General features: G+C 43.7%; 1 long non-coding RNA gene across 1 annotated transcript in view; it reads left to right on the top strand.

Moving 5' to 3' along the window:
* The first annotated feature begins 341 nt into the window (after positions 1–341).
* The window catches only part of LOC144762023 (uncharacterized), a 306,670-nt gene continuing 291,463 nt past the window's right edge, over positions 342–15,548 (top strand). Inside the window, exon 1 of the long non-coding RNA XR_013596004.1 lies at positions 342–434. This is a non-coding gene — a long non-coding RNA (uncharacterized LOC144762023). The remainder of the gene's footprint in view (positions 435–15,548) is intronic.

Raw genomic sequence — 15,548 nt, 5'->3', positions numbered from 1 at the left:
TTTATTAGCATTAGATTAATCAGTAACCTTGAACGTGGTGATTGCGCACTCAGTGACATTTAGTTCACATCCAAATTGCTTGAGGCAATTCCATACGTAGGTATAATTTACTGCAGTCAAACTTCTATTCTGGCTATAACAAAGGGAGAAACGACTGAATAAAACCAGTTTGTTGAGACGCTGTCTCAGCAATGCTGTAGCTTGTGATAGGGATATAATTAAAATATCCTTGGCTGGTGTCCAGTCTGTTTCCCAGCGTCATCCTTCCTTCCGTCTCTCCCTGTGTTATCCTATAAATCCCAGTCATAGGAGAAGCAGGCGTTGAGAAATTGCTGTCCACACCATGAAGAAGTCTTCAGGTGCCATCTTACTCCTGGCTGCCCTCCTTGGGCTCTGTGAGGCACTTCCATTAGCGGAAAAGTGCAATTCTGAAGGTGAGTACACAGGGATTAGGCCATCAGCATCTGACTGCACAATTTATCTGAGGTGTTGATGACGTGTTTCATTCATTCTGCAGAAATGCATGAATAATTTTTTCTTGTGTAAGAGACATTACGGAGACATCGACTGTGCATAATGTTGATCTGGGTGATGTAAGTTTTTAAATAGTGGGAGTAGTTTTTGTTGGGAGAGTAGGAGTAACCTACATCCAGTAAAGTGTTTTGTGCCAGGGGTGTAAAAAAGGCACCAGACACCCCTGTGATACAGGGAGGAGATACTCACTCTAAGGTCTTTGTATGTCAGTAAGATGCCAGATCTCAGGAACTCCATATAACATTTCGTAGTGGGGTAAGAGCGGCCACTGCTTTCCGTTGCACCACTAGTGAGAGTTTTACTGGTTAAAACACTGCAATGTTGCCTTGCATTACTTTGCTTCTGGCAGGCGTTACATGGTTGGAGGTTGGGTTTTCAAAAGCATCCACCCATGTTGTTTTAACAAAAATACAGAGTTACTAACACTTGCAAACCGAGTTTACGCCACAGTGGTGTGACTACCCAATTGAGGCATTACTTCCTTTTTCCATGTGTGCTGCATCCTGCAACACACATGGAAAGAGGAGTATACCTCTAAGGATTGTTTTGTGCAGGAAGGCCTCCCTTAATTAAGGGAATAGATGAATGATTCAGCCATCTATTTGCAGACTCCTTTCAGGCAAAAGTGAAAGCAGTCACAGATTCCTTCTCTTGCACCCATCGGATGACGGATGTGCACACTATGGGACCCCCCCTCCGCTAACTTAAGGGGTTCAGGTTTTCCAGCAGTTGCCATCCCTAGTTTTAATATGTTTAATTTAATCGCAGATATACAGGTCATGATCATTCTTTAATCAGACCAGAGGTGGATCCTCCTGGGAGTTGTGCCCCCCAAAAGTCCTCCACTCGGTCTCTGAGGTCACAGCTAACTACCTCAAATATATCTTCAACTGTATGTTCTACAAACTGTATGTTCTCTGAGAGATATTTTCCACTACAATGGAATAGTGCATACATTCTCCTATTGCTGAAAAAAGCTTTTTTGCACTATCAAGGCCCAAACAGCTATAGGCCACTCTCTCGGTTGCCTCTGCCTGCCAAGATCGTGGAAAAGGCCTTAAATATAGAGCTAATCCAGTTTATTAATGAGAATAAACTTCTGAATAGCTCTCATTATGGCTTTAGGAGTCTACATAGAATGGAGCTGGCCCTGATCAATGTGTCGGAGGAAATAAGAGAGGTCGTGGATAAAGGCGGGAAGTCGGCCTTGATCCTGCTGGCCCTCTCATCAGCCTTCAACAAGGTCAAGGCCTTTATTAGCTGTCTCTTCTCCCTGGATATTAGGGGTAGGGCGCTGGATCTACTGAAGTCCTTTCTCGGTGACAGAGAGCAACTGGTAGAGCTTGGGAGATAGAAGTCTCCGTTGCTCTCTTTTCCTTACGGTGTGCCACAGGGTTCCTTGCTGAGTCTGACCCTTTTCAACCTCTATGTCACGCCACTCTGCTCACCTATAAAGTCCTTAAGCTTTAAGACAGGATCATATGCTGACGACATGCAAATTGTAGCATCCTTTGCAGGGGATTCAACAAACACTGCTTCCAGATTCCACAATTGTATGCGTAAAGTAGGTAATTGGATGTCCCAAAACAATCTGAAGCTAAATTCAGGTGAAACTGGGGTGCTTCTCTTCGGATGAGATAAATCCTTCCAGGCACTGGGGGGCATATTATCAAGAAAGGAGTTAAGATTATCGCTGCTTTAGCGGCAGGAAACTGCAGCTAAAGCGGCGATAATGGGCTTGATAATGTGCCCTTGAGAATTCCAATAGAAGCCCATGTTCACACCAGAACATGGGCTTCTATGGGAATTCACAAGGGCATATTATCTAGCCCATTATCGCCGCTTTAGCAGCAGTTTTCTGCCGCTAAAGCGGCGATAATCTTAACTCCGTTTCTTGATAATATGCCCCCAAATTGGTGGCCACAAGAAGTGGGAGAAATCCTCGAGCCAGTTACAAAGGTGAAAATCGTAGGAGTTTACTTTGACACCAACTTATCCTTCAGAGGACAAATTAATGCGATCACCTCTTCCTGCTTCTTTATGATTAAAACCCTCAGGAAAATATTACGTTTCTTTCCATTAGAACTCCAGAAAGCTGTGGTTGCTGCACTCATCTTGTATAAAATTGATTACTGCATGGGGCTTTTTCTCAATATACAATCACAATATCTTAATAAATTGCAGGTGCTCCAAAATGCAGCAGCTCGTCTGCTGCTTGCTATTCCGAAACCGGTCCTTGGATGCTTGTTTCCAGTCCAGGGAGGACCTGGCTTGGCAGTTCGGGCTGGACTGTTCCCATGGGGCACAGGGTCAAGACTGATTTGCATATGGCTGGGTTCAAACTGGAATGGCATGGTGAGCAAAAAAACGATGGATTTAGGCCCAGATCTCTGTACTGGGGTGAATGTATGACATTGTTCTGCATCCTGTCCATCACTGTTGTTTTCGCATTTGTCACCCAGAAAGGGACGGGTATGCTCAGACGTGAGTCCCGTGCTCTCCATGCCACTGGAATCAAGCTATCCAGGCTGATGAGGGCTGAAAGCCCGAAACCGGTCCTTGGATGCTTGTTTCCAGTCAAGGGAGGACCTGGCTTGGCAATTCGGGCTGGACTGTTCCCATGGGGCAAAGGGTCAAGACTGATTTGCATATGGCTGGGTTCAAACTGGAATGGCATGGTGAGCAAAACAACGATGGATTTAGGCCCAGATCTCTGTATTGGGGTGAATGTATGACATTGTTCTGCATTCTGTCCATCACCTGTTGTTTTTGCATTTGTCACCCCGAGTGGGACGGGTATGCTCAGACATGAGTCCCGTGCTCTCTGTGCCACTGGAATCAAGCTATCCAGGCTGATGAGGGCTGAAAGCCCGAAACTGGTCCTTGGATGCTTGTTTCCAGTCAAGGGAGGACCTGGCTTGGCAATTCGGGCTGGACTGTTCCCATGGGGCACAGGGTCAAGACTGATTTGCATAATGCTGGGTTCAAACTGGAATGGCATGGTGAGCAAAAAAACGATGGATTTAGGCCCAGATCTCTGTACTGGGGTGAATGTATGACATAGTTCTGCATTCTGTCCATCACCTGTTGTTTTTGCATTTGTCACTCCGAGTGGGACAGGTATGCTCAGACGTGAGTCCCGTGCTCTCCATGCTACTGTAATCAAGCTATCCAGGCTGATGAGGGCTGAAAGCCTGAAACCGGTGCTTGGATGCTTGTTTCCAGTCCAGGGAGGACCTGGCTTGGCAGTTCGAGCTGGACTGTTCCCATGGGGCACAGGATCAAGACTGATTTGCATATGGCTGGGTTCAAACTGGAATGGCATGGTGAGCAAAAAAACGATGGATTTAGGCCCAGATCTCTGTACTGGGGTGAATGTATGACATTGTTCTGCATTCTGTCCTTCACCTGTTGTTTTTGCATTTGTCACCCCGAGTGTGACGGGTATGCTCAGACGTGAGTCCCGTGCTCTCCATGCCACTGGAATCAAGCTATCCAGGCTGATGAGGGCTGAAAGCCCGAAACCGGTCCTTGGATGCTTGTTTCCAGTCCAGCGAGGACCTGGCTTGGCAGTTCGGGCTGGACTGTTCCCATGGGGCACAGGGTCAAGACTGATTAGCATATGGCTGGGTTCAAACAGGAATGGCATGGTGAGCAAAAAAACGATGGATTTAGGCCCAGATCTCTGTACTGGGGTGAATGTATGACATTGTTCTGCATTCTGTCCATCACCTATTGTTTTTGCATTTGTCACCCCGAGTGGGACGGGTATGCTCAGACGCGAGTTCCGTGCTCTCCATGCCACTGGAATCAAGCTATCCAGGCTGATATGGGCTGAAAGCCAGAACCGGTCCTTGGATGCTTGTTTCCAGTCCGGGGAGGACCTGGCTTGGCAGTTCGGGCTGGACTGTTCCTATGGGGCACAGGGTCAAGACTGATTTGCATATGGCTGGGTTCAAACTGGAAAGGCATGGTGAGCAAAAAAACGATGGATTTAGACCCAGATCTCTGTACTGGGGTGAATGTATGACATTGTTCTGCATTCTGTCCATCACCTGTTGTTTTTGCTTTTGTCACCCCGAGTGGGAAGGGTATGCTCAGACGTGAGTCCCGTGCTCTCCATGCCACTGGAATCAAGCTATCCAGGCTGATGAGGGCTGAAAGCCCGAAACCGGTCCTTGGATGCTTGTTTCCAGTCCAGGGAGGACCTGGCTTGGCAGTTCGGGCTGGACTGTTCCCATGGGGCACAGGGTCAAGACGGATTTGCATATGGCTGGCTTCAAACTCGAATGGCACGGTGAGCAAAAAAACGATGGATTTAGGCCCAGATCTCTGTACTGGGGTGAATGTATGACATTGTTCTGCATTCTGTCCATCACCTGTTGTTTTTGCATTTGCTATTCCGATACATCAGTCAGTGACCCATGCTCTTCCACCTCTCCACTTGCTACCAGTTAAAAGACAAATCGAATTTAAATCCCTCTGTATTGCCTTTGAAGCATTACATGGGCTTGTCCCGGATTACTTAACACGTGGTACATCCCAGAGAGGCAGCTTTAGGTCAATTGCCTCCTCCGATCTGATAATCCCAAGCACTAAAACTGCCTCATTGGGAAGGAGAAGTTTTGTGGTGGGCACTGCTAGCTTGTGGAACTCTCTGCCTCTGACACTGAAGAAGGAAAGCAATCTTCTGGCATTCCGCAAACTTTTAAAAACTTGGCTGTTCAACAACTAGCCCGAACACACTTATTGGATTCTGGTTAGCAAATTCAGTAGTAACGCCATGCCTAGACACCCTCGGTATTATTGCGCGTTATAAATCTCAATTTTATTTCATTTCATTTGTGCAAAACCCAGCTGAATGAGAAGATAAGATAAATCTAGAAGCTAATCTAAAGCATGAAAAAATATTACTGAGGATGGAATTGAGAACCCAGCGGATACTTTCATTTCATCATTTAAAAATGTGTAGAAACAAAGTGCACTTTTCATAAAGTATCATAACAAAAAAAAGTTCCAAAAAGCATTGGCATTTAGTAGCTTATCTTCTCAAAACAGCCATAGCCATAACTAGGAGAATCTGGTGTAATTAAGTAAAATAACTAAGGGCTGGAAGAGCAAAGTTTTGTTGATGTTCAAAAGCCTGCTTTTGCGGATTGCCCTGTTTGCAACAGAAAAAAAATATTTATTTAAAATACAAACACCAAACTGTGATTCTATGGAATCGCACTTTGGGTTTGCTATTCAGTATTTGGAAGGGTAATGTTTACGGCATCCATTGCAAACATCGAATCCCAAGTGTATGTATTAATGTTTTGCGACAACATTCTACTGGCAAAGCCCTAATATTTTAACCTCTTCAAAGGAGGTGGTAACTCTTTTGCAAACTGGGAGGGGTCTGCAAGGAATCCTTTCCCATTTGAGAATGTTAAAAATATATATTTTTTGATAACCTTAAAAAATAAAGTTAAACGTTTATTTGTTTTCTTTTTGAAACAGATCCTCTTTTCCTTTAAGGAAAATGGGCTTCATTTGAAACAAAAAGGTTGCTTTACTTAAAAGCAATAACAGACAAAAGAACGAATGCATCCCTGAGATGGCTATCAATTTCAATTTCAATATAAGCTTTATTTGGTATGTACAAACACCATAAAAGCAGTTATAATATTAAAAACATGGATATAAAATGAGAGTCATTTATAAAAAATTTAGCAGCAAATTGAATTAAAACAGGTCCTCATCAGATAGATACTAGCTTTTAAGAACAATACTTTTCCTCACATTTATAGCTTTTAGAATAAATAAGGCGACATTAAAACAGACCCTGGAATCACCCAGGTAAGCTAATAATTTCATTGCAGTTTTATGTTTTCCCGACATTTAAAAAAAAATTAAAAAAAAATGGTTTTAGATAGTAACGCCTAAAATTCGAATAAATATTACAAAAGAGCAGGAAGGGAACTGTGCTTTAACTGCCGTCATATGGACAAGGAGATAAATCTAAAGGGCAGGGTTTCATTACAGGAAAAATGACTAGATGGTGTGCACTTCCAAGTCTAAGTCTGGTCAAACAAAGTGACGTGTTGGCTTTGTAACCTGGGTTAGATACTTGTGAAAAACGATCTTAAGCTCAATCGTTTGATAACATTTAAAAGTCGATTTTTCCCCCATCACTCTCATATGAGATTCCTTTTTATCAGATCATAAAATCATCCTTGATTACCTGTTTCGTTAGAGTTCTCACCTGTACAGGTTTCGACTGAAATGATAGATTAAACAGCTTGCTATATGTCTTAATGACATAATTTTACCAAGGAAAATACATTGTTTTATCCAGAGATAGACAGTCCATAATCATTGCATCAGTCCCAATGAAATCAGATCTGCTAGGTACTGTAGTCCTACTTCCCGGTGTATTATCTCATTGGATGCTGAGGACGTAAACTTAAAAGACGCTTTAAAAAGTAATTTTGTTCATGCTGCAATACCTGACTAAAGTGGAAGCTCTACACCCCTGCACCATACAAGGCGGTGGCAACAGATCTAGCCTTATAAATTGCAAGCATATTCTGGATTGGGTGGTTGTCTAATTTTGTCGCAAATCTAAAAACCCTGCGCGCACTCCTATTCATCTTAAACTGGGCATTTCATTTGACCATTTACCACTACCTGAAAAGGTTACTCACAGGTAGCAAAACATGTTGACGGTATTGAATTGAGTATTATGAATATAAAAAGATTCACATTTCTTTAATTTAATCCTGCACACCATAGTGTGTGTCTTTGTTTTGTTAATTACAAGTTTCCTTGCTTTGATAGAATCCTCAAAACTGTTAATTAATGGATAGTAATGCGAAGTATTCTGCATAAAGCAGCACTGGATAGGACTCCCAGAGATTTATGGGCATCGGCTGATACCAGTTGCAGAACCTTATCTAACTCATTGATAAACAATGAAGAGGAGAGGAGCAAGGACACAGCCCTGACAAATGCCTCGTTGATCAAAGCATGGTCTCTAGGTTGGTAATGTAAGGCCTGTTTCAGTTGGTTTAAAGCCAATGTACACGTGTGGTTGAACAAGCCTCTACGCTGTCTGTTTTTTGTCTGATGGGGGTGAGTCAGAGTTCTGTTAATAATAGCATTAGTATCAATAACATTAATTATCAGTTGAGTGGGACTGACTACATCATTAAGACAATAGGAAATCTCTTCTCCGCATTTTATAATGATTCCATGTAAAATGTCAATGGGTCAACTCCGCCCCATTAAATACGACTCCCATTAGGTCTTAAGGAGGCGATATTCACTCTGGTACCTGGGTGGTCCACAAGCATTCTGCCCCACAAGAAAACGGTCATTATAATACAGTTGTGATCACTCAACGGTAGCTGGGCTACCATCGGGGTGGCACACAAATTGCTAACAATGGCAGAAATCTGCATGTACACGATGGTAAATGCAGCATTCCTACTTATCTTTTCACCATTCATTTCACGGGCACGGTATAACATTTCTAAGTCATACTCAGCAATCAATTGGTTCAGGGCTCCCTGTAGGAAGCTGGCTCTGTATATACTAAACCGAAGTGAGGTATTGTGTGCACAGTGTCCAGTGGAACCCCACAGGTAGGCAGAGATAAAAGGAGATAGCACCTTACTCTCTATTTGTTGCAGTGCTGATGAGCAGTAAGGCTTTATGAGAGGGTAGTGTTAAGCATTTGTTGTACACACTCAATCAGAAAATGATTGTCACATACTCAAAGACTGAACTCCGACCAATTGGGTTTGGATAAAGATATTCTTTTAGTTATTTTATTTCCTAGAACCAAGCAAGCCTGGCACAGGTAAGTGACAAAGTACTCTGCAGTAATAATACAGTTTATAAACAGTTTGTATTGCAGATGTATGTATACTTTTAGTTTGATTACAGTAGAACTACTAGTAAGCAATGCTTTGAGATATTGTACATATACTTTGTATTAAGTAGAATGTCAAATAGATTACTTTTCTAACACAGTACAGTATACCTGGATACTGCGCTGGGACATTTCCTGTAAACAGGTGAGTAAAAGCATTTGTTCTTTTGTTACAGTTTTAGACATTTTTATAGATTTTCCAACTTCAGACTTAGACTTTTCACAGAAAAACAGTCAATGTTATCCTGTGGAGGAAAATAGGGTTATTGGTTCAAAGGTAAGTATTTGTTTGTGGGAGTTGGTTTTCTGGGGTAGACTCAGGGGCCCCCCAGGGTCAAGGGTGCACTCGTGTTACACCCTCAGCAGCACTAGTGCAGCCGGGTGTAGAGTGCTGAGGCCCAATGTTATCCAATGGGGAATCGGAGACCTCTGGTTGGTGGCTGCTTATGAGCAGGCCACAGGGTTGTTGGAGCAAAGCTCCAGGACATAATCTCAGGGAAAGTGGGAGTACAAGCCAGTACAATAGGTGCACCCTCAGCGGCACTGGGGTGGTCGGGTGCAGAGTGCTGTTTTGTCATCGGGTGCCCTGTCGCTTTCAAAGGGGAGCCTCCGGTTTGCAAACACACTGCAGGCTTGGGGACCAAGGTCTTCTGGGTCGACAATCACTTGGAGAGGTAAGTTGGGATGCTGGGGGTTGGTTAGACACCATTGGTTGGGCCACCCAAGGCTGTGGAGAGTCGCGTGCAGGGGTGTCTTATAAGGTCAGATCATCTTACCAGCTCCTGGTCGCAGTTGGGGAGACTTTCCGGTTTGAGACTGCAGGCATCGCCTGGAGGCTTGAGGCAGGTCAGGGGTCTCCGGATCTTGGGTCAGGATTGCCTGGTAGACCTCCTCGTGGTGTGGGCCACTCGAACTCGGGTCGTGAGTTTGACGGAGCTGAAGTCTGTGCGTGAACAAACCCAGTGTTAACAGGAGGCAAACTCTTTTCTTTTGAAGGCAGGTCAGGTCCTCGGGCTCTTGAGGTTGCTGGTTCCAGGACACACTGGAGTGTAGCTTCTGCAGGTTCAAGGTGGGGACAGGCCGGTAGGGCTGGGTCCAAGTCAGTGGGCGTCCTCCTCTTCTTAACTTCGGAATGGCTGTTCGGTCCTTTTTCCTTCCTTTTTGTACTTTATTGTCTGAGGAAACAAGGTTCAGGAGTGCCTCTAAATACTAGATTTAGGGGCATTACAGGTCGGTAAAAAGGTTGGGACCAATGGGTCCCTGCCCTGGGGTGAGTACACCCCCTATTATCGTGCAAATAAAAAGGACCCCCTGTAAATATCCTAGAGCTCCTTGGACAGGGTAATACTACAATGGAAGAAAACATTCCTAGGCAGTTAAATTATTCAAATTACATCAATATGTTTTCAACATGACCAGAGGGATAACTTGAACTCAGTGTAAGGGAAGACAATCGTTAAAAACATATAGAAGTTGATTTTATTCATATTTATATAAAAATAGACATAAAAAACAGATAATACAAATTGATACATTATAAATCTAATACATTGTGTTCACTGTTTGGTATGACAAATGAGCAGTTAATCCAAAACAATGGATAAATACAAACAGTAATAGATAAGCATACATCAAATTCTAACAGACATTTATGGACAAAAACTGATGTGATGTGGCTGTGTGATGAAAGTTCTCAACGCGCGTTTCGGCAGAGGAAGTGCCTTCCTCAGGAGTGGCACAAATATTTTTCCTATAGAATAATCAAAAAGATGCAAATTTTTCAGAAACATGAATAGATTCAATTTTGTCAAATTACACTGAGTTCAGAATTCTAAGGGTGAAAATAAATACTCAAGATTTGCCAAAAGGGGTTAAAAAAAAAGAAAAAAGGTCTGAAATTGGCATCAAGTGAGAAAGAGTCAGTGATAGCAATCATCAAGAAAGATTGAGGAGAATTTGATATGAAGAAAATAAAGATCACCCGTAGTGTATTTACAAGTAGGGGGTGTCAGGAATGAAATTAGGTCTAACCCGGGTGGGACCGAGGAAATGAAAACCTGTGATGAGAACAAGAATGAAGATAGAAATTACTAGAAATTACTAAAACTCACAACAGGTAAATGATATTTCAAGCGGGTATGTTTCAAAAGAGAGGAGCCAAGGCGGTATCCAAAGTACAGCACCTGTATATTGAAATCTATCATTATTGGTCTGAAGTTAGGAGGACGGCGGGGAATGCATACACGTTGAAAGGCAAAACTAAGTGGAGACTCTGCTGTTAAAACCTACAACCTCCTTGTCATCTGGGGTGTTGAAAGAATGTTTCCAGTTATTTATTTAATCTATATAGGTAATTGCTTATTGAAAAATGCCTCTGTAGTTTGTAGGCTAACCTGCATATACCTCCATTATTCTGGAAGTGGGGATATACACATGAAGCGAGGCTAGCTTTTCTATGGATATAAACTTTCCTCATTACTCAGCTGATAAATATCTTTAGTCATGGGCCATTAGTGAATATTACATTTCCTGAGAAATGACATTACAGATTATCAATAAATAGTTTCCTGGTCCCAAGGTGTATAAAATTACAGATCCAAGGTTGAAGGTTGTGGACTTGACTTCCTAAGAATCCCTATTATGAGGTAAGGAAGAGAGAGATGCCCTATATTACCTGGAGTTGATGCTGGGGTGAGGAGACAAAGATGGGCACAGTAAACAAGTACTCAATACAGGGATGTCTGAGCGGCCATGGACAGGGGTGCACAAAGCGATACGAAAGGGGATGTTGGACGGAGCGTTTGAGCAAATCAAACACTCACCCCCAGTGAACTGATCTGGGTTTAATCCATCATCATTCTTTAGTCCACTCTGCCACCCCAGTTCAGACATGGCCATATGCAAATCAGTCTGACCCTGTGCCTCATGGGAACAATCCAGCCCGAACTGGCAAGCCATGCCTTCCCTGGACCGGAAACAAGCTTCCGAGGACCGGTTTCTGGCATTTCAGCCGTCTTCAGCCAGGCTTGCTTGAATCCAGTGGCAAAGTGAGTAAGGGACTCGCGTCTGAGCATACTCTGCCAACTTATGGCGAACAAAGCGGTACAAAAGGGGGTGGTGATGGATAGAGCATCTGAACTAATCAAACACTCACACCCAGTCAACAGATCTGGGTTTAATCCATCACCGTTCTTTAGCCCACTCTGCCACCCTAGTTCAGACATGGCCATATGCAAATCAGTCTGACCCTGTGCCTCATGGGAACAGTCCAGCCCGAACTGCCAGGCCAGGTCTTCTCTGGACCGGAAACAAACATCCTGAGAGTGCGGCACGGATGAAATAGCCTCCGAAAACCATCTTAGGAGAAACTACTGTAACTGAATAGAAGAATAAAAGTTACGATAGTATGAACTTACTTTCAAGGGGGGGGGGGAGATGTTACTAAATATACATGTGTACCTCGAGGTGTTCGTCGAAGAGAGATAACGATGGGGCCAAGGGAGGTGGTCCTAGGCGGAGGCACCGTGTGCAAGTTTTATTTATTGCAGGTTACAAGGATTACCAATAGCTGGCTGCATGTCCGGTGTGCCGCCAAGGAAGAAAAACACATTCTATATTTAAACATCTGGGAACTCCATGAAGAGCTAAACTGAGAATAAATCAATATTCATGCAGGCCTATGGTGAGTACAGATGGATAAAAGCAAGACCCTCCGGGGGGTGAGGGGCGTTCTTACCTAGATACGCATAGATGGAAAAAAATCACCACAAGACACTTTGCGTAATGCAGATTTCTAAGTGCAATAAGACGTGCTTGGAGCTAGGGATTCAGGCGGGGTGTCAACGGGCTCGTGCTGTAAGTATATCAGTGGAGGAATAGATGTATGTGACCGAGCCAGACATTATCACAGTTCCTCTAGAAACTTATTTTTACATTGCAGCGATCTCATAGGAGGAATTCCAGATGCTGGGTGCTCGCGCTAGGAAGCTCTATTACCTGTAGTCACGCGAGTCGCTCGATACTAAAGGAGCCATGACAGAGGCCGGCGCTCTTGCCGGGTCCGAGTTTAAAGACCCTCCTGCTGAGTCATAGGATGGCCTACGCCACGTCACTCTTGTCAAAAGCCAACCAAGGCAGCAGGCTATGTAGAGAGCCTGGAACCTCCGCGAGGAGTCGCTGTGCTTGCTACGTGTCGGTGTGGTTTCAGCTGATGCCTAAATGGCTATTTTAATGAAACATTACAAATATGGAGAACAAAATCCATTCTTTTGGTGTGTTTACAAAACATTATTTGTCAGATGGAAGAAGGCAATAAAATGTGCTGTATTACAGCTATGGGCATCGTCAGGACTGTTTGAAGCAGAAAAGTAACTCTATTTCAATATAGCTCTATCTTCATGATTTAAATAGAATTGCATTTTCCCAGGTTAATCATTGTTTAATCCCTATGTATAGGTGTTAAGACAGAAAAACCAGTATACCTCGCGTTTTTTCCTTATTTCTTCATTTCTAGAGTCATTCACGTTATGGATTTTCTCCAGGATGTGCCATTTTATGTCATTGGGCGAATGTTTCAGATCCTGGTAGTATTTTACCATGGGGGCATTTAATTTAACAGTGCGACTCGCTGACCTATCCTCAGTAAGTCTGGTAGCGGCGGCTCTGGATGTTTCCCCCACATAACCAAGGTTGCAGGGGCAAATTAATTATGCCATCCTCCATTGGGAGGGGGCATATGCCTCACTCTGGTTGGCTGGGTCCCCCTATCTGCAAGATGGTAGGGACTGAGAGCTGTGCTTCACCGCTCCTCCCCCACCTGAGGGGTGGAGTTGGCAGAGGTGGGCACACCTCTCTTCCTCACTTGTTTTTCCCACCGGTTCTACCGCCCAAAGTGGGGGTCAGAACCAGTGAGGGCCAGTTCCTGAAAGCAGCAACAGGCCTGGGGAAGCTCACAAAGGTGGCAAACCTTTGAATCTTCCTCTTTGTTGACCCTGCCCAACCTGGGGGAGGAGGCTGGGCACTTTGTCCCAGGTGTGTATTAAGAAGGCCCTATAAGCATGTTCTGCTTGAAGGGCTCGGAAATAAAATATATTAGAACATTGGAATGTTGGGAGCTCCATTGAAAACAATGGAGTGCTTCGGGCTTATAATGTCTGGTATAAGCCTGGAGCTCCAACATTCCAATGTTTCTGGCTGTGAACAAAGGCTTCAGAAAGCCTGAAGGGATTCCAATCCCCTCACGCTCCCATAAGGCTTTGTTCTTTTTTGTTAGAACATTCTGCCCTCTAGTGGCAGAATGTTCTAATAGCCTTATACCCCTTCGTAGCTGGGCTATACCAGCTATTAAAGTCCCTCTCCCTTGTTTAATGCTGGGGAGGGCCTTTAATAGCCGGTATAGCCCTCTACAACGGGCTATAAGGCTATATTAGAACATTGGAATGTTGGGAGCTCCATTGAAAACAATGGAGTGCTCTGGGCTTATAATGGCTGGTATAAGCCCAGAGCTCCAACATTCCAATGTTTCTTTGTTCACAGCTCTGGCTGTGAACAAAGGCTTCAGGAAGCCTGAGGGGATTCCAATCCCCTCACGCTCCCATAAGGCTTTGTTCTTTTTTGTTAGAACATTCTGCCCTCTAGTGGCAGAATGTTCTAATAGCCTTATACCCCTTCGTAGCTGGGCTATACCAGCTATTAAAGTCCCTCTCCCTTGTTTAACGCTGGAGAGGGCCTTTAATAGCCGGTATAGCCCGCTACGGTGGGCTATAAGGCTATATTGTGTGTCTCAGGGAAGTTATTAAACAGCCAGAACAATCTTCTGTTTGCATTAGTTCCAGTCACCAGGCACATGTGTGCCCCCCAGGCTTCTAAGGAACATGTGTGGTTGAAGTGTAAAACAAAGCGACCAAGAAGAGACTGTGAGAAAAGAGAAAACCATAAAGAAATAGAGGAGACACACAGAGAGAGAAGAGAAATAAAGAAATAAACAGAAGGGAAAGAGGAGAGACAGTGGAAAGGGATAGAACACAAAGCAAGCGAGAGAGAAGGCATTATTAAGGCATCTCAAATGACTACTTACGTTATGCAAAAGAATGCACTTCATTTACCAGCATCGTGTCAAGTTTTATTGAGATCCGTAGCAGGGTTATCTAAATAAAATGTGCTGAGAATTACCTCATACAACTATGTATTTTGGCGCCCCCTACTTTTTTTATTTACTGTACATCAGTGGCTCTTAATCTTTTGACTTCAGTGGACCCCGCTGAATCACTGCTCAACTATAGAAACAAGAACACGTCAAACAGATACATAGATTATAGAATATGTTCTTTCGTTTACAAACAACAATTGAAATTATAATTTGAATGGGAGGTTTTTTGGGGGCGTTTATTTTTAAAAGACAAAGGTATATGCTATGTTCCACCATATTACTTTGTATGTTTTGCCAATAGTGCATCCTCTCTTTCTGTCAGAACATGCTAAAGCTTCAATTGAGCCCACTGTTCATCCATACTACTTTCTGAAGAACTTGTGCTGTTTGTGCCAGTCACCCTATGTGGGAAGGGTATGCCCAGACGTGGGTCCCATGCTCACCAAACCACTGGAGTCAAGCTATCCTGGCTGAAGATGGCTGATAGCCAGAAACTGGTCCTAGGATGCTTGATTCCGGTCCAGGGAAGACATGGCTTGGCAGTTCGGGCTGGACTGTTCCCATGAGGCACAGGGTCAAGACTGATTTGCATATGGCCATGTCTGAACTGGGGTGGCTTGGTGAGCAAAATAACGATGGATTATACCCAGATCTGTGACTGGGGGTGAGTGTTTTGCTATTGTGCAGCATTCTGTCCATCATCTTGTGTGTTTTGCTGTGCCGGTCAAGCCATAGAAACCAACTTAATTTTTAAACTCCAGTTTAACATTTTTCCACATTTACAGAGAATTTAAAAATGTTCAATTTTCAATTCAGCGTTATTAATCCAGGGAAGGCAATCTTTGTTGACACTCCCATAATGCCCTTCTTTTTAATGGATTTCATCACCAACAACCACTAACAGTGCCCCTCATCTCTTCGTAGCCACCCTCTCACATTTATTGAAATGTT

The sequence above is a fragment of the Lissotriton helveticus genome, chromosome 6 (assembly GCF_964261635.1).
Source record: "Lissotriton helveticus chromosome 6, aLisHel1.1, whole genome shotgun sequence".
Classification (NCBI taxonomy): Eukaryota; Metazoa; Chordata; class Amphibia; order Caudata; family Salamandridae; genus Lissotriton; species Lissotriton helveticus.
The sequence above is the reverse complement of the archived record's forward strand: the minus strand, read 5'-3'. Positions and strand labels throughout refer to the sequence as shown.